This window comes from Schistocerca americana, chromosome 3, assembly GCF_021461395.2.
Source record: "Schistocerca americana isolate TAMUIC-IGC-003095 chromosome 3, iqSchAmer2.1, whole genome shotgun sequence".
Lineage (NCBI taxonomy): Eukaryota > Metazoa > Arthropoda > Insecta > Orthoptera > Acrididae > Schistocerca > Schistocerca americana.
In genome coordinates, this window is record NC_060121.1 from 726,479,632 (window position 1) to 726,500,906 (window position 21,275).

The following is a 21,275-nucleotide window of genomic DNA, read 5'->3' on the forward strand; positions in this document are numbered from 1 at the left end:
ATCTGTCGGTTCAAACCACATCTGCGCAGACAAGTTGGAGCGTGTGGACAGGAGATCGTCGCAAATCTGGCGCGAAACAGCTGTTTGCGCAGTCTAGTGTTTATATTTGTGTGCACAGGGCATTAAAATGGCTGATACTCGTCAGTGTTCTCGAGAGTTTGTAAGTGAATTCATTGAAATATACAGAAACCACCCATGTTTGTGGAAGATTAAAAGTAAAGAATATAGTGACCGAGACAAAAAGACAGCAGCATACAATGCTCTAATTGAAAAATTGCGGGCAGTTGGCGCCTCGGCAAACAGAGAAACGGTAATTAAAAAAGAATTTCGTTGCGAACTGGCGAAATTATTTGCGGATGGATGTCGAAACTTATAATTATCTCTTAAAGCATGTAACCCCTCATATTATGAGAAAACTACTTGTATGAGAAGGGAAATTTCTCCTCATGAACGCCTGGCAGTAACATTAAGATTCCTAGCAACAGGAAGGAGCTACAATGATTTGGAATTTTCATCTGCAATATCGAAACAAGCATTGAGTGAAATAATACCCGACACATGTGAAGCTATTTACGCTTTCCTGAAAGAGGAGTTCATGAAGGCAAGTCAAGTAAATTAGTCTGTCAGCGAACTGTTTACCGAAAAGAGTTATCCAAAGTTCAGAAATCTAGAAGATCTGGTGTAGGAGTAGATCAAGTATACCAGCCAACGTTATGGTATTTTGATCTACTTGGCTATCTTAGTGATCAAGAAACGCCAAGACCAAGCAGGAGTACAATTGAAGATGAAATTGGAGTGCCAATGTGCGAGGAAATGGAACACGAGGTTATGTAAAACAAAACCGGTTCGCCCTGCAACTCTCGCAGTAAATTTACGTGACAAAACTGCTTTCGCTTTAGCAGCCACTGTCTGCACCATTTTGACCGCTTTCTCTGTTTCCTGCGGTTGGTCTGAATGTTTTTTGCAACACATGTTGTGAACACAGACCACAACAGAACTTCCTCCATTTCTATTTTTCAAAATAACTGAATTATATTTTGACGTTTTCGGGGAGCGTAGTCGCTTGCCACTGATATTTCTTTTCTACACCGACAGATGGCGGGCGAGTAGTAGATTGGGGTTTGTGTCGTGTGAACACACCACATTTGCAGCGATCTTTTGCATGTACAGACATCTGCGCCGATGTCTGCGCAGACAGATCGTTGCGTGTGGACCGGGCTTTAATGTGTGTCATATAAATTGTAAATATTTTCTAATCTTTAGATTTGTATCTTTTGTACAAATGAAAAAGCTTTAAACTACAGTCATCAAGGTGGCACAAAACTGTAAACAGTACTCTGCCTATTCATCATTTTGTTTTGCAGCTCCTTGTGTTGGCCGTGTTCGCAGTTAAAATTGTTGGATGTGAGGTCCGTTATGCAAAACACCATTTTCTCTCAGTACCCAAACGTGTTTTGGCACCACTGTGCCATCATCAGTGAGTTGTCATTTTTATTTATTCTGAAACATTTTTGTCAAATGATTATAAAATTATGTGCATCTTTTGTTCAAACAACAGATGGTTTCTTTTTGTAAATACCTTTACATCTGGCGTGCATGAATTTTCTGGATCACTTGTGTGTTAATTACTACAGGTAGCTTGTCATCTGCAACCAAACGATGTTTATGAGAAAGGGTTTTGCTGGGTGTTAACCTATCTTCTAGAATGTAATTTAGTTTGTCGTGATGTTTTCGCGCATATATTCGTTTTTACTTACGTTTTAGTGCGGCAAGCACTTCCATTCCCAGCATCATTCTGAGGTGTTGTGATGCACACGTAACTATAACAAGTATTTTCCACAAATAACGTAGCAAAAACACTTTTCACTTCACCAAACCACAGTGTGATTGTGGTTTGTTGTGAGTCCCAGCCCAGTCAGTGTTCAAGCAAATAACCTTTTGTTAACAGTTTAAAAATCATGTCTACCGAAGAAGAAAAATACAGTTGTTTTGACGTTATGTGGTACTTAGAAAAAAACACAATGAACAATGTAAACAGTTTTTATGTGTTGCCTGTAAATATTGTTTGATGCATTTCTACATACACAATTTCTCTAGCATATAAATGTCGATGTTTCGAAATGAATGTGCAACACCTTTCCTGTTGTTCGTCTTTTCAGCAGCTTATGTTACAAACTTTAGATTCTCATAACCTCACTTTGACCACTCTGTACAGGCTAAAACTGTCCACACGTGGGAGGAGTTAGCTATGAGAGGGTTCTGCCATGTCAACTCGTGATAAATCATTATTTACATATATACCACTACATCTATACTCCGCAGGGCATCTTGCGGTGTGTGGTGGAGCGTATTTTTTATACCACTGTCACTTCACCCCCCCCACCCCTTTTTCCTGTGACAGTCATGGGAAGAACAACTGTTAATAAGCCTCTGGTGAGCTGGAAACTCTCTAATTTAATCTTTATGGTCTTATCACGAGATATACATAGAGCAAAGCAGTGTATTGGTCGACTCTTGTAGGAAGATACACTTTCGAAACTTTAACAGTAAAGCACATTATGATGCAGAATGCCTCTCTTGCATTGCCTGCCACTGGCGTTGATTGATTATCTCTGTGATGCTTTTGTGCCTACTAAATGAACTTGTAATGAAATTCACTGCGCTTCTTTGGGTATTCTCTATTTTCTCTATCAATCCTACGCAGTACAATTCCTAGACTGATGAGCAATCTTCAAGTATTGATTGAACAAGGTTTTTGTAAGGTACCTCCTTCGCTAATGGACTACATTCCCTCTGGTTTCTTTCAATGAAATTCATTGCTGAATCTGCCTTTTTTGCAATTGGTTTTATGTGGTCGTTCCACTTTAAATCACTGTATACACATAATGTAGATATTTTATGGAAATATTTGCTTCCAGCGATTGTTCTGCCGTTATGTAATCATACAATAATAAGTCTTTCAGTCTATGTGTGCACAATATGTTACATCTGTTTACATCGAGATTAGAGTAAATTAGATTCAGTTTTCATTGCATAGACCCAAAAATGAGATGATTCTCATGGGATGTGGAACAAATCAGAAAGTGAAACATAAAAAACAAAAAACATTTGAATATAATACTCACTACCTTGATCATAAGTCAGGAGATTGTCAAAATAGGTGAATGCGTAAAGTAATCTGGAACTGCTGATATTTACGCAATTAATACACTGTCAGAATGAAACAGAGTTACAAACTTTTGATAAATTTATCATACACAAAATAGCTAATTTTGACTGTTGCGACCAAGTGTTCTCAAAACTGAAATCTAAGAGACATTTTTACTTAAGCTGGTCAAACAGTCCAGGTTAAACTACTCATCTACAGAGTAGAGGGAGTTGCCTATCAAAAAGTATTTCAAACTCTGTTTAAATTGTGATTTATCTAAAACCAAGTTTTTAATGAATGCTGGCAATTTATTGAAAAAGTGTGTTTCTGAATATTGGACCCCTTTTTAGACCAAGGTAAGTGATTTTAGGTCTTTATGTCGATTGTTTCATTCCTAGTATTGGCTACCATGTATTGAGCTATTGGTTGGAAACAGAGATATATTACTTGCAACAAATTTCATTAAGAAATAAATACACTGAGAAGCAGTGGTTAGAATACAAAGTTCCTTGAACAGGTTTCAACATGATTTTCTCGAATTTACTCCACAAGTGAGTCTTTTGCACTGCAAAAACTTTTGCTCGGTTCGACAAGTTACCTCAAAATATGATCCCTTATGACATAATAGAATGACAGCAAGCAAAGTATGCAAGTTTTTTGATATTCATGTCTTCTGCATCTGACATTGTTCTCACTACAGCACAGACTTGTTTAGGTGCTTCAGCAATTCTGTGGTATGCCCTTTCCAACTGAATTTATTACTGAGTTGTAACCCCAGAAATTTAACACTGTCAACCTCTTCAATCTGAACGTCTTCATATGTTATACGCATGCTGGAAGGAAATCTCTTACAGGTTCTGAACTGCATGTAGTAGGTCTTTTCAAAATGTAACGACGGTGAATTAGCTTTAAACCATCTAATAATGTCAATGAAAATTTGATTAGCAGCCATTTCCAAATGTTTACTTAATTTGCTGCTTATCAGGATTTTTAATCCTGAGAGTGTTTGTATCATCTGCAAACAAAACAAGCTTCTGGCAGTGTGACAGACAAGAAGCCATTAATGGATACAAGAAAAAGCAACGGACCCAAGATGAAATCCTGAGGAACACCGCATGTAATTAATTCCCAACCAGATGAAGAATTACTGCTTACTGCACAGATACTTCACAATGACACCCTTTATTTCTCTTTAGCTAGATAAGGTTCAAACCATTTCACAGTACTGCTGGTGACACCAATAATACTCTAATTTACTGAAGAGAATGCTGCGATTCACACAGTCAAAGGCTTTTACAGGCCACAGAAAATGCCAGTAGCCTTTAAGGAATTAAGTACATTCTCACTGCAAATGTACATAGCTTTTTCTATATCAGAACACTTAAGAACCCCAAACTGTGCCTTGGATAATATCTTATTTGCGGTCAGATACTTATGGAGACACCTGAACGCAACATTTTCAAATATTTTTGAAAAACCCAGCAAAAGTGAAACTGATCGATAGTTTGATGGTATCTCCTTATCACCTTTCTTATAAAGAGACTTGACTTCAGCATATTTTAGCTGGTCTGGAAATGTTCCACTGATAAGAGATTGGTCACACAAGAGAAAATGTAACTCACACAAGCACCCTTTGATTAACTTCATTGAAATGTTATCATAACCACTAGAATACTTAGATTTTAAGGATTTTGTGATGAATATTACTTCTTTGGAAGGTGTGTGTGTCATTTCCATTTTACTGAAGTTATTTGCAAAGACAGGCCTCAGATACTCCATTGCTCTGTTTACTGAACCTGATAACCCCAAGTTGTCAGTAGCAGCAACAAAGTACTTGTTTAGGAAGTATGCACCAATACATGTGTTTGTTACCAACGTCTCTTTTCCACTACCTTTTTGGTCCCACCTGTTTCTGTCTTCAGTATATCCCACATAGTTTTTATGTTGTTGCCTGATGTAATTATCTTTTTCTCATAATAAAGCTGCTTAGATTTCTATATTACTTTCTTCAATATTTTAGAGCATTCATTCTAATGCATTACAATGCTAGCATCAGATCTGTTCCTAGATAGTGGATACAGTCTCCTTTTTGTCCCACATGATATCTTCATTCCATGTGTAATCCATAGTTTATTTTTAGATTTCTGTTTGATTTGAGTTAACTTTAGCGGAAAATGTTCAAAAGAAGAAGTAACTTTATTAAAGGATACTTTGCATTTTCCATTTGAGTCAGAAATTCTGTAAATATCTATCCAGTTCTTATCTTTGAGCAATCTCCTAAAATTTTCAATTTTTGAGTGATTTATTACCCTCCTGTACTCAGATTTAACAGACTTTTTTCCCTGACAAGTTTCAACATTTAACACAAGATGCTGCATGTCATGATCAGAGAGCCCATTAACTATTGGTTTTGTGATATGACTTTTTTCCTACATTTGTCTACAAAGATATTATCAATAACAGTCTCAGAGAAATTTCTACTCCCCACACCAAGTATCAATCCTGTGAAGATCTTCCTGTTTTTTCCTGGTTTGCGACTTCTCTTTATACAATGGCCTCGTTCACAAAAGCCTCAGGGAACTTCTGTTATGTCTGCTATGTCATTTATGTATACTGTGAAGAGCAATGGACCTATAATACTGCCCTGATGTACATCTGAAGTCACTTTTGTGTCTGAAGACTTTTCTCCGTTGAAACTGCCATGTCATGTTCTGTTTACTAAAAAGTGATCAATCCAATCACACAATTGATCTTATATTTAATAAACTCAAATTTTGTTACTTAGGAGGCAGTGCAGAACTGTATTTGGTGCATTATGGAAGTCAATGAACATGGCACCTACATTGGCTCCAGTATCTACAGCCTTCTGGGTCTCATGGATGAACAGAGCAAAGAGGTCTTCACATGACCATTGTTATCAGAACCCACATTTATTCCTGCAGATGAGATTTTCGATCTCCAGAATATGTGAGCACCTAATATGATCCAAAATCATATGATCCAAGATCACTCCTACATAGAGCTACACTACACTGCACTAGCAGAAGGCAAGTTATTTCACACACTCGAAGCAGAATCATATTGGTATTCTGCTGTTTCCAGTGGTCTTCATTTTATTGAGCGATTTCAGTTGCTCTTCTAGTCCATGGTTACTCATTTCGATACCAGTCATTTTGTTGTTCATGCTACAATTCAAAGAAAGTACTACAGTGCTATCTTTCTCTGTGAAACGGTTTTGGAAAAAGACGTTTTGTATTTCGGTCTTTCTGTGTAGTCCTCTGTTTCAGTGGCATTATGGTCACAGAGTGTCTGGACAGATGGCTTCAACCTGTTTACTGACTTAACAGAAGCCAGGACATCTTAGGATTTTCTGTCAAGTCGATAGAAAGAACGTTTCTTTCGAAATCGCTGAACGCATCAGGTATGGCTCTCTTTCCAGTAATTTTGGTTTCGTTCAGTTTTTGTATATCTCTGAGGCTTTAGCTACATTTAAATTTGCAGTGAAGCCCTTTTTGATTTTGTAGCAGCTTTCTAAATAGACTGTCGAACCACAGCAGGTCTTTTCCATAATTCATAACTTTACTAGGCAGATAACTGTTTAAAACGTACTGTACCCAATGTCGTTAGTGTTGTAGAAGAAATTTTCATGCTGACTGCTCAGGTAATTTGAAATCTGTTTCTCGTCACTCTCGCTAACGTGGAAAATCTTCCCACTTTTCTTTGTATTCCTATTTATAGGCATATTTAGCGATGATGGAACAGCCTTATGATCTCTGATTTTGTGTTCTACAGTGAGTCGAAAATTTGAGTATGTTTGCTTCCAGAAGATCTCAGATGTTATCTTCACGATTAAGTTCTCGGATTAAATGTTCAAAGTAATTTTCAGGAGAGGCATTTAAAACAACTTCGCATGATTCCCTTTCCCTAATCACTTGTCCTCCAGTCTGTAGCTGGTAAGACGAAATCTTCACCTGATATTACGACATGACCAGGAAAATTATGCGAAACTCTATTTGAGTTTCCCTCCAAATGTTCCACCACAACTGCTCCAGAGGCATGGGTCCGTTAAACATCCGATTACCATGTTTGAACCACCATAAATACTTGTCTTCATTCAATCTATACTAATCTCATTTGAAATTATCGTATTACTATAAACACACCTCTAGCACCAGTGTTCGAGCTATCCTTACAATACACATTTCCAATCGGAAATTAGAATTTCATTACTACTGACATCTGGTTTCAATCTGATTTCTTTTCCTAGTATTATGTGTGTATTATTAACGTTTATAAGCAAGGCTAGTTCCAGAACTCTTCAATAGATGCTCCTGCATTTAACTGATACTATACTAACATTTTCTTTCTCCAAACTGCTGTGATGTATGCCACCCTATCTGGAATCAGAGCAAATCTTGTTGGGCTTGTATTGGAATTTCGCAATCGTAAAAAAGGTACATGTACATGCTGCATATATACCGCTAACCTAGCAGCTGCTTCCTGCGTGTACTGCACACTTTATATATTAAGGGTGTCCAACAATTATCCACCTGATAGCGCAGATCGAGAAATCAACATCCAAGATCATCTCAGGATAGTCTGAGCTTCTGGTTTAAGTATTCTGCTTAGCTCCAAATCAGAGGATCACGATTGGTTCTGGGAACTAAGCTACAAAACGGTAACGCTGCTTCCACCACACAGGCGAGGCTAGCTGTATTCGCCAAACAACTCCTGTAGGAACCAAAGATGGCCTCTGAGCCAAGGCAGAATATGTCATTTGTGTCTACATGAGTCGCGATTTGCAGCTGCTAGCAGAGCCTCCTCCACATCTGGGATGAGACTCGCACAGCAAGCAAACAGAGAGGACAATGGCCTCTTTGCTGAGCTGTCCACTGTTTCCCTGAGGTGCTCCATCACCTACCCAACATTATATTTCCAAATGGCAAGGAATCCCACCCTCTGCACTTATCCGGACCTCTCAGGAAGACTGGCCACTATCCCAATAGGCGAGGCATCAGATTTACTTTCAGCCAAGCTGCTGGTACCCACTTCTGCCTTCCACCCAGAGAGAGACTCATCGCCTAGGACATGCAAATTGGAAGGTGAAGCGGCACCAGGGACCTCTGCCGATTCCATACGCTCCAGAGATGCCAAAGTAATTGTCTAGGTGCCCCAGGACACCTTAGCCCAGGGCGGCAGCGTGAAGTGTTTCGACTGTGGCCAGCACAGCTTCCACCTGATTGTGAACAGTCGCGAATTCCCGAATTCCTCCATCATGCTCATGCAACAGGCTCAGTCTCTATCAATCTTCAGCTAACCTAAGAAGTTGAACTCACTCAACACAAACAACTGTATTCAAGTTTCCCTCCAAATGTTCCACCACAACTGCTCCGATTACCATGTTTGAACCACCATAAATACTTGTCTTCATTCAATCTATACTAATCTCATTTGAAATTATCGTATTACTTATGGCTCCCTACTTAGCACTCATATACAACCGCTCGCTCACCGATAGATCTGTACCTACAGATTGGAAAATTGCGCAGGTCGCACCAGTGTTTAAGAAGGGTAGTAGGAGTAATCCATCCAACTACAGAAAGATAGATTAGGCAGAATTGGTGGTGGAGTGTTTGTGTCTGTCAGTAGTGGTTTATCTTGTAGTGAAGTCGAAGTAAATACTCCGTGCGAATTGGTATGGGTGGAGGTTATACTTAACAGCCGAACTAAGTTAATAATTGGCTCCTTCTACCGACCCCCAGACTCCGATGATATAGTTGCGGAACAGTTCAGAGAGAATTTGAGTCTCGTAACAAATAAATACCTCACTCATACGGTTATAGTTGGTGGGGACTTCAACCTTCCCTCGATATGTTGGCAAAAATACTTGTTCAAAACCGGTGGTAGGCGAAAACATCTTCCGAGATTGTCCTAAATGCTTTCTCCGAAAATTATTTCGAGCAGTTAGTCCACGAACCCACGCGAATTGTAAATGGTTGCGAAAACACACTTGACCTCTTAGCCACAAACAATCCAGAGCTGATAGAGAGCATCATGACTGATACAGGGATTAGTGATCACAAGGTCGTTGTAGCTAGGCTCAATACCGTTTCTTCCAAATCCACCAGAAACAAACGCAAAATAAATTTATTTAAAAAAGCGGATAATGTGTCACTAGAAGCCTTCCTAAGAGACAATCTCCATTCCTTCCGAACTGACTATGCAAATGTAGACGAGATGTGGCTCAAATTCAAAGATATAGTAGCAACAGCAATTGAGAGATTCATATCTCACAAATTGGTAAGAGATGGAACTGATCCGCCGTGGTACACAAAACAGGTCCGAACTCTGTTGCAGAGCCAACGGAAAAAGCATGCGAAGTTCAGAAGAACGCGAAATCCCGAAGATTGGCTAAAATTTACTGCCGCACGAAATTTGGCACGGACTTCAATGCGAGATGCCTTTAATAGGTTCCACAACGAAACATTGTCTCGAAATTTGGTAGAAAATCCGAAGAAATTCTGGTCGTATGTAAAGTACACAAGCGGCAAGACGCAGTCAATACCTTCGCTGCGCAGTGCCGATGGTACTGTTACCGAAGACTGTGCCGCTAAAGCGGAGTTATTGAACGCAGTTTTCCGAAATTCCTTCACCAGGGAAGATGAATGGAATACTCCAGAATTTGAAACACGAACAGCTGCTAGCATGAGTTTCTTAGAAGTAGATACCTTAGGGGTTGCGAAGCAACTCAAATCGCGTGATACAGGCAAGTCTTCAGGTCCAGATTGTATACCGATTAGGTTCCTTTCAGATTACGCTGATACAATAGCTCGCTACTTAGCACTATATACAACCGCTCGCTCACCGATAGATCTGTACCTACAGATTGGAAAATTGCGCAGGTCGCACCAGTGTTTAAGAAGGGTAGTAGGAGTAATCCATCTAACGACAGACGTATATCATTGACGTCGGTTTGCAGCAGGGTTTTGGAGGATATACTGTATTCAAACATTATGAATCACCTCGAAGGGAACGAGCTATTGATACGTAATCAGCATGGTTTCAGAAAACATCGTTCTTGTGCAATGCAGCTAGCTCTTTATTCGCACGAAGTAATGGCCGCTATCGACAGGGGATCTCAAGTTGATTCCGTATTTCTAGATTTCCAGAAAGCTTTTGACATCGTTCCTCTCAAGCGACTTCTAATCAAGCTGTGGGCCTATGGGGTATCGTCTCAGTTGTGCGATTGGATTCGTGATTTCCTGTCAGGAAGGTCGCAGTTCATAGTAATAGACGGCAAATCATCGAGTAAAATTGAAGTGATATCAGGTGTTCCCCAGGGAAGCGTCATGGGACCTCTGCTGTTCCTGATCTATATAAATGACCTGGGTGACAATCTGAGCAGTTCTCTTAGGTTGTTCGCAGATGATGCTGTAATTTACCGTCTAGTAAGGTCATCCGAAGACCAGTATCAGTTGCAAAGCGATTTAGAAAAGATTGCTATATGGTGTGGCAGGCGGCATTTGACGCTAAATAATGAAAAGTGTGAGGTGATCCACATGAGTTCCAAAAGAAATCCGTTGGAATTCGATTACTCGATAAATAGTACAATTCTCAAGGCTGTCAATTCAACTAAGTACCTGGGTGTTAAAATTACGAACAACTTCAGTTGGAAAGACCACATAGATAATATTGTGGGGAAGGCGAGCCAAAGGTTGCGTTTCATTGGCAACAAGTCCACTAAAGAGACAGCTTACACTACACTCGTTCGTCCTCTGTTAGAATATTGCTACGCGGTGTGTGATCCTTACCAGGTGGGATTGACGGAGGACATCGAAAGGGTGCAAAAAAGGGCAGCTCGTTTTGTATTATCACGTAGTAGGGGAGAGAGTGTGGCAGATATGATACGCAAGTTGGGATGGAAGTCATTACACCAAAGACGTTTTTCGTCGCGACGAGATCTATTTACGAAATTTCAGTCACCAACTTTCTCTTCCGAATGCGAAAATATTTTGTTGAGCCCAACCTACATAGGTAGGAATGGTTATCAAAATAAAGTAAGAGAAATCAGAGCTCGAACAGAAAGGTTTAGGTGTTCGTTTTTCCCGCGCGCTGTTCGGGAGTGGAATGGTAGAGAGATAGTATGATTGTGGTTCGACGAACCCTCTGCCAAGCACTTAAATGTGAATTGCAGAGTAGTCATGTAGATGTAGATGTAGATGTAGAAAATAAATACCAATACTAAAACCAGCTAAATAAACAGCTACTGTCCACTTCTTCTCAGAAGTATGTAAGAATGCCGCTATATTAAACAATGTATACATTCTGTGAACAAATGATGAGCTGCTGTTGCTGAAAACTGCTTTGCTCAGAGATTGGATCTGGTTACAGTGGCCACAAGTGACGCTTGTTGTGGAAAACTACGCCACAAAATAAACTCACTCTAAACAAACGACCACAGAATACATAAACTCATACAACAAAATAAATAACAAGTCTAAAAAAACCGCTATCATTTACTTCTACTCAGAAACATGTAAGAATACCACCAATTTTAAAATGTATACAATCTGTGCACAGTTTTCTGGTATCTGCCTTGTGAATATGTCCCTTATTATTATACCCTTTCATAAACTGTAAATAATTATTCACAGGATTAAATAATAGTGTATATTAATTGTGTTAGTTTGAACAACATGTTGCCTGCGTATGTATCTGAATACAATTTTCAATACTAAGACAAACTCACAGTTTTCCTATGCAAGTTTTTACTTACACATTTTTGTGTATAGTTTTCATTGATGACCCTCAACGTCTCTAATTCCAAGGCACTTCTTATGCTGTCCATACATACTTGGAAGCTCTGTTTCACACATACTGTGATGTAAAGGCGTCTTCTGATGACCTTGAAACACCACATTCTGTCCAAAGAGTATCTGAAGCACATAATAAAACAATGCAAACAAGTAGTTGTACTAACATATAACATAATATTAAAAAATGCAGACCTGCTCTCCTCCTGAAACATTCCCCCTTACCCTATCGTTAATAAAATATGTAGTTACTCATTCATGTAAGATGACAAGGGTACAGAGAACCTCACAACTCATTTTGTTACTTCTCTTCAAATCACATTAATCATGCAGTGGAAACACACAGCAACAGAATGTACCAGCGTGACTTCAAACACTTTGTTACAGGAAATGTTCAAAATGTCCTCCATTAGCGAGGATATATGCATCCACCCTCCATCGCATGGAATCCCTGATGCACTGATGCAGCCCTGGAGAATGGCGTAATGTATCACAGCCGTCCACGATACGAGCATGAAGAGTCTGTACATTTGGTACCGGGGTTGCGTAGACAAGAGCTTTCAAATGCCCCCATAAATGAAAGTCAAGAGGGTTGAGGTCAGGAGAGCGTGGAGGCCATGGAATTGGTCCGCCTCTATCAATCCACCGGTCACCGAATCTGTTGTTGAGAAGCATACGAACACTTTGACTGAAACGTGCAGGAGCTCCGTCGTGCATGAACCACATGTTGTGTCGTACTTTTAAAGGCACATGTTCTATTAGCACAGGTAGAGTATCCCATATGAAATCATGATGACGTGCTCCATTGAGCGTAGGTGGAAGTACAAACTAAAATGAACTCTAACATGGAAATTAAGCGTTTCCGGACACATGTCCACATAACATCTTTTCTTTATATGTGTGTGAGGAATGTTTCCTGAAAGTTTGGCCGTATCTTTTTATAACACCCTGTATAAAAATTCTGGACTCTCACAATTTCCACCCCATATACAAATAAATGAATAAGTATGTTGTTGTTCCTTCTTAAGTAATTGAACTCGAACACTAAATACTATATTCCAGAAATTACATTTTTCATTCATTTTTCAATAATTAATTAGATTAGATTAGATTAATACTAGTTCCATGGATCATGAATACAATATTTCGTAATGATGTGGAACGAGTCAAATTTTCCAATACATGACGTAATTAAGTTAATTTAACAACATAATTAAGTTAATATAACAACTTTTTTATTTTTTATCTTATTTTAATTTTTTATTTGGTTTTTTCCTTTTTCTTAATTTATATCTAAAAATTCCTCTATGGAGTAGAAGGAGTTGTCATTCAGAAATTCTTTTAATTTCTTCTTAAATACTTGTTGGTTATCTGTCAGAATTTTGATACTATTTGGTAAGTGACCAAAGACTTTAGTGGCAGTATAGTTCACCCCTTTCTGTGCCAAAGCTAGATATGCAAGCAATGAGTGAAAAAAGGCGTAGTAAGATAATTTACTAAGATGTTTATCACCAAAATTTGCAATGACCCTTATTGCATAAGTAGCTGAACTCAAACGTTTCAGCAGATCATTAATGTGTTTCATCCAATTTAATCTCTCATCAATGGACACACCTAAAAATTTTGAATATTCTACCTTAGCTATATGCTTCTGATTAAGGTCTATATTTATTAATGGCGTCATACCATTTACTGTACAGAAATGTATGTACTGTGTCTTATTAAAATTCAGTGAGAGTCCATTTACAGGGAACCACTTAGTAATTTTCTGAAAGACATTATTGACAATTTCATCAGTTAATTCTTGTTTGTCAGGTGTGATTACTATACTTGTATCATCAGCAAAGAGATCTAACTTTGCCTCTTCATGAATATAGAATGGCGAGTCATTAATATATATTAAGAACAACAAAGAACCCAAGACCGACCCCTGTGGAACCCCATTCTTGATAGTTCCCCAGTTTGAGGAATGTGCTGGTCTTTGCGTATTATGAGAACTGCTCATTTCAACTTTCTGCACTCTTCCAGTTAGGTACGAATTAAACCATTTGTGCACTGTCCCACTCATGCCACAATACTTGAGCTTGTCTTGCAGAATTTCATGATTTACACAATCAAAAGCCTTTGAGAGGTCACAATGTAACGTTGTTGCATTAATTTTCTATGAAAGCGGTGCTTATATTCAATAAAAGCGGGTTAAAAGCTGTGAGCTCTCAGGGGAAGTTAACCTTGCATTACTGAACAACTGTTTCACCAGGTATCCAGTCTAGCTTACCAGATTCCCAACCAGACTAACATTAATTATAATCTTTTAATAGTCATACGACAACTGGTGATATATATATATATAAGAGAATTTAAATAAAAGGAAATAAATCAGTTTTTATTTGGAAATTTATTTTAACATTGATCATTGAAATTTCAGCATACTAAACTTGAGTCATAACTAAGCTGGTGCCTTATTTAGGACTGTAAAAATGTGAATTTGTAATCTTACAGAACACATCAAATATGGAGCAAAGATTGGGAGACTGCATTCAGCACTGCATTCATAAAATAACAGACGAAGAATGTTGAAACATATACAAGAGGAAATTAACCACAACCAACCGATTCAATTTTCACCCAAAGAAGTTACGTTCGTAGCACAATCCTGTCCGTCATGTAATTACCACACACTGGTATACTAAATTCAAACTAACTCTCTGTGAAATCTTCCCGAAAAGGATAGCTGAGGGCTACTTTAATGATTTCACCACATGCTTCACGTGGTCAACTTGGTTTACACAAAGAGTGTAGCTCCACAATAATTTTGATAATTAAAATAAATTACATCTAAACGCAATTTCCTAAAGAAAAACCTCGAACTGGTTACTATCGTCTTACTACTAACCTGATGGGTCTAACAGTTGTATAAGCACGTGGTAATGGTCTCATAAAGTACACCCCACATGGGTTGAACATAAAGAAAAGTTGCTATATTGAAAAATATTATCAAGACGAGACATTATAATCACACGAGCATTCGCATTTAAGATTGATGATCTTAGTTAGAGTTACTGATCAACATGTGGTTCCACATTACTCACAAAGTAGTGACAAAGCAACTACCGGAAGATATTCTGAACTTCACACGTGAATTACACTGCATTGCAATTTAAGATAACATTAGATATTTTAGAGCTAAACCTGAAATAAAGGTGATTAAATTTTTAGTTAGGCTGAATTTAAGAAATCCATTGTCCTATGGACTTAGCAGACACGCACTTAGCCGGAGATCTTACCACTTCAGATGCTCGCCGCGGACAGACTGACCTGGGGTCCTACCAAGGGTGCTTCCGTATACAAAAACAAGTGACCAGAGAGGCAGCTTCCTATACCAACACGACAAGGGACGGACAGGGCCATACTAAGGATAAAAACCTCTTTGCTTTTAGAAAGCGTAGCTACCTGTTCCAATGTTGGTCCTACTGTTCTCTAGCAGACAGGCTTCTCTGCTACCATCCAGCATGCAACTAGAAATACATTTGCTCATTCATCCTCTCACACAGAAGGGAAGGGGGATGACAGTATCTTATCATATACAGTACATAAAAGAAAGCGGATGTAGGTTCCGTATGAGACTGTGTGACATGAATTACATATAAACTGTGTTTTAAAGTGTAGTAGTGTGACAGCTCGTTCTTGTTTATGTGTAAAAGTAACACGTTTCACTGCTGTCTCCTCCCAGATAGTCAGAAACACCACAGTAAATTTAGAAGAGGAATTTATGCCATAAATGACAACAGATTTAAGAAATTAACATGAAAGGAATCCAACAGAGACCTTTCAACAAAAATCCCAATGGGTGGTGTTCGGTTATTCAGATCATTCAAAATTTGATTGGTGAAAGCATATATGGCATTTTCTGTTGAAAAACCTTTCTGGAAACCAAACTGACATTTTGTTAGTACTTCATTTTTACAGATATGTGAAGCTTCTCTTGAATACATTACTTTCTCAAAAATTTTGGATAAAGCTGTTAGAAGGGAGATGGACAGTAATTGTAGACATCAGATCTATCCCCTTTTTTATGCAAAGCTATAACAATAGCATATTTCAGTCTATCAGGGAAAATGCCCTGTTCCAGAGAGCTATTACACAGGTGGCTGAGAATCTTACTGATCTGTTGAGAGCAAGCTTTTAGTATTTTGCTGGAAATGCCATCAATTCCATGTGAGTTTTTGCGTTTAAGCAACTTTATTATTTTCCTAATTAAAGAGGGAGAAGTGGGTGAGATTTCAATTGTATCGAATTGCATAGGTATCGCCTCTTCCATTAACAGCCTTGCATCTTCTAATGAAGACGTGGATCCTACTGTATCCACAACATTTAGAAAATGATTATTAAAAATATTTTCAACTTCTGACTTTTTGTTCGTAACATTTTCATTCAATTTGATGGTAATACTGTCTTCCTGTGCTTTTGGTTGACCTATTTCTCTTTTAATAATATTCCAAATTGTTTTAATTTTATTATCAGAGTTGCTGATTTCAGACATGATACACATACTTCTGGATTTGTTAATAACTTTTCTAAATATAGCACAGCAGTTTTTATAATGTTTGATAGTTTCTGGGTCACTACTCTTTCTTGCTGTCAGATACATTTCCCTTTTCCAGTTACAAGATATTTGTCTATCTATTTAAAACCTTTGTATCCATGTGTCTTGTTTCTTAAAGATTACAAATTCAATATTTTAGGTGAATTTGTACATATTTTGTATCATAGTTTTCAACTAAAGAGTTCTGTTAATTGGATTAATCTGTTTAATGTAATAATATTCCCACACATTCAGATCACCTGTTGTAATAAATATATTTTAATTTGAGGTACTGGCCACATTCAAATTATCTCAGTCCTACTTACTGTAATAAAGTATTTGCCTATGGTGATGATCTGAATAGTATTTTGGTATAATCCATTCCATATACATAATTCTCCTGAGTTTGTTATTCAAAAGTAGATCCAAAAAAATTGTATGCTAGTCACTTTAGTGTTCCTACCATCCTATATTTGGACTAAATTACAATAAGGGCTGATAGAAAACTGTACAACTAGTTTAATCCTAAGTACTTTAGATGACTCAGGGTAAGTAATGAGTTTGATTATTTACAAAAATTATGTACAAACCTAACTATAGGATTTACTATATTCAAAACAGTACAAATAAGCTCATACAAAACACTTTAACATTGATAATACTACTACCCAGTAGGAAAAAGTATGAAACTTCACCTGTTTTTGGCAATTAATAAAGTGCTGCTGCTGGATAAATAACAATTATTTAGCTAACAGTCTTAATTTAAACTTGTAGGGGGAGTTTCACTAAAATGTACTGTAAAACCCCTATTAACGTAATTCGGGTTAACCAAAAGGTGGGTTTTCCAAACTGCATCTGAAAATCGCAAAAACTATACTGCAGGGAAATAAATTAGAGGTGAGAATGTGCTGGACCACTGTTAGCAAGGAGAGGTGAACACATGCAGAGGTGAACACATGCCCTTGACTTTCTACCCCACCCAGCGATTTAGCAGTCTGAACAATGCTAAAAGTACACTGTCAAAAATCATGTAGTCAGGTGGCTGAAAAAGGAAGTTTGTTGAAAACTGTTGTGGTTAATTATGTTGTTGGTGTTTCCACCGGTCCAGAATGGGTGAAGCCGAAATCTAAATTTCTGGAGCAATCTGTGAGAAAACCTCATAGCGGAACACTGAAAACACCTGACTTTAATAGAGTAGGTGAAGTTCTCTATCTTTCTGTTCACCAACAATGAGAAAAGCCCATGCCTTTGACTGGCCAGATACGGCAAGAAAAACTACTCTTTTAGCTGAGTTGATAGGTGAGGAAGGAAAAGATTTTTCTTGACGCTCTGCATGGTTGGACAGACTCAAAAACGGATACAGCATTTGGTAGTTGAATGTATGTGAAGAAACGATATCTGCAGCTCCAGATATAGGTGATGTGTTCAAAGCAGTGTATTGAAGAATACACCCTAGGCTACACCAAGGACCAAACTTACATTGTCGATGGAGTGGTAGTTAATTTCAAGATTTTGCCTACAAAATCCTTAGCTACTCGAAAGAAATGTCTGCTCCCAGGACAGAAAATGAAAAAAAAAATGGATAACTGTTCTTCTGGCATCAAACACTTCTGGTACTCACAATTGTCCCCATTGTGTATCAGCAAGTAAAAAAATCTTGACCCTTGAAGGATGTGGCCCGAAATGAGCTATCAGTTTTTTTATAGAGCCCAGAAAAGTTCCTGGATGTCTTGGGAACCTTTTGCCAAATGGTGTAGTGATCAGTTTGTACTGAAAGTTGAAAAGTTTTTAACTGCAAGAGGTCTGCCTAAAAAAAGCCATCTTTGCTCTTCCACATCCTTGTGGGGTAAAAAAATAGTTATGTTGTTGCCTGTTTCATTGCCCCAAGCAATACCATTCTAATTTAGGCGCTGGATACGGGGTGTAATAGTGACATTTAAACCACTACCACGCGATATTTTTGAGAACCATACTGCAAGATAGTGACATGCAAAACAAGAACGTAAATGATGCTCTGAAGATAGTAAACATGAAACAAATAATTAATTGCTATGCGCAAGCCTTGGGTAATGTGAAGGCAGAAACGCATCAAAAGTGCTGGAGAAAACTGTATGACGAAATTGAAGAAAATGGATCAGAAAATTTGGAAAAGTTGACAGGTATTGTAAAAAGAATTTCTGCATGTGATGGCAGGGATAAATGGGATATGGATGAATGGGCTGTCATGGATGGTGCGTAAGAAACCACAAACTAAGAAACTGTAGAAACAGTGTTGCAGTCAAATGTTGATGCAGTCGAAGAACCCAAAGTGGATGAAATGGATGACAGAGTGACAGTCGACAATGGTTTCCAAGCACTGGTAGTATATCTATATTAAGAATTTATCTTTCAAAAACCTACTCGTTATAGTACAACATAGAAATTACAATACATGTGCTACTGTTATTGTAGAGTGCCATAAGATTTGTTATAGTACATGTGTTGTTATTTTTATAGGTTTCCATAAGCTTTGTTGAACAATCCAGTGAGTCAGCACTGGCTGCCGTACTTCTAATGAATCGATGATGGGACATTGATGCTCAAGAACATGTGGAGAAAAACAAAAAATAATCGAAAATACCGAGTTTCTGAATAAACTATTGATTTGCTACAAACCATTACATACTGTACCATGCACAATAATCCCATAAATGTAATTTTAAGTTTAATAAAGAATGTAAGTGTAAGCTACAAAGAGATTTTAGAATGCATATGACCTTTCAAAAATATGTCCTGTAATTGCAATACAAGGTAGTGTAGTGCAGAGAAGATGTTCATTGCTTAACCGAAAAAATTGTTATTCAAAATGACTTCCCTCCTGTAGTTTGGCTTAACCAGGATTGTATTGTATGACCCTTATAGTGCAGACATAGAAGATGTTCTATTCCCTGTAACATTTAAACAACCATTGGCATTTCATTTATTTCTAATTAATGTTTACATTATTATCACTATGATTAGTCAGTAAGTTCTAGTCCTTTAGCAATGCCAAGCAATTAAAGAAAATTATATTGTTATTTATAAAAGTTCTTCAAAATTACTTTCCTAAATCATATCATTGTCAAATGTTTATTTACTCAAATGACCTACTATAGTTTGAAGATCCTGGAGGTACATTAGTACCCTAAAATTTTGAAACTGGGTAAATTTATCACTTAGTAAGGCTTCATAACAATTGTCATAAATCTGAAATTATGTCTTATGTCAATGACATCTATAATATCTCTTGCCATTAATTGTGAGTCGGTTACACAAATGGGTGGGAGTGAGAGTGCTTGTGAAGCGCTGTAATTAATAACTTTCATACCATGTGGAATATTATGATCTCTGCAGAAAAACTGTAGATATGTTAGGGTTGATCCTGTTTTGTCATTGTTGTGTTTTTAGCTTTTTAACGTTGAGTAGTTCTTGGGATGTTGGGAGTATGTCCATTCATTATTTAATAACAATCATTGAAGTGAAGAAGTCAGTGTACATAATTATTATTGTTGTCCTGTGGCACCTTTTACTGTAGAGATGGCGAAGAAGTTTGGCTGTTCTTCGAGACTGTAAAAGGAGGTAAGTGAAAAGGGATTAATTCCTCACTGGCTTGGACTATGCCAAAATGGGTGCATGAATGGTACATAAAAGTCGAGAGTATAATTTTCACCCCTTTCAAAACTTTGCAGTCTTTGACTTTCCGATTTCATGGTCAAAACATAAAAGAAATAATATTTTTCTCCAGGTCACCTCATTAGAGAAGCCCTCTGCCTCCTGCACACTGATCTAAAGCGAGACAGGTATTTTTTTTCTTGATTGTGACACCAACCATGATCATGAAATATGGCACTAGCAAATAACCCATTTGTATCTCTCTCGCTACTGTAAATCCTTTTTGTGTGCTCTGTCTAACAATCCCATCGAGAATTGTCCTCAAATTTTGGGTGCATCAGATTTTCAAAATTATTAAATTGTTTTTCTCTCACAGAGCCATCAAAAATTTTTCTATCCCCCTCAGTAAATGCAAATCACACAGAAGGACTAGCGACCGTTTACATGAAATAAATAAATACATATTTATCATATTTGCTATATACATATGTATAAAGCAACTGTACTATCGTTGCATAAATGTTTATTTGTTTCATGCTATATGCAACTGAGCCCATTGCACCGAGCAAACTATAGTGTAAACAGGTACAGGATTCCACTAGCCATCGCCAGATTCAAACATGGATCCGCTGCTGTACTTGAGGAAGATAGTGGTGGGGTGTGCCAACAGATGGCTCCTGACGACAGAATAATAACATTTATTGACCAGCTGCAGTACATTGGTTGTTATTCTGTCATCAGGAACCATATGTAGAGGGTCAAACAGTTAGAGTGATTAAGTTAATTAAAGGAAGGAGTTTTACAGTAATCAGATTAGTTAAATTGTGAAGGAATATTGGGAGCCAGATGTCGTATGTGTGTTTCATTCTGATGTGCAGCTCAGTGGTATGGTACCATGATGTAAGTGGGTCGGTGGAAGGCCGCATTAAGCAACATGAAGGAGAATGCTGTGTCACCAAACAGGGGAGGTTGTGACAAGAAGCAGCTTGCCACATGCCTGGTTTTCAACATCGAGGGCAGCCAGCTGGGCAACACCAGAATATTACTCTGACCTATTTGGGAGGAAGTACAGCAAACATCAGTGGCAGGAAGCCATATTTAA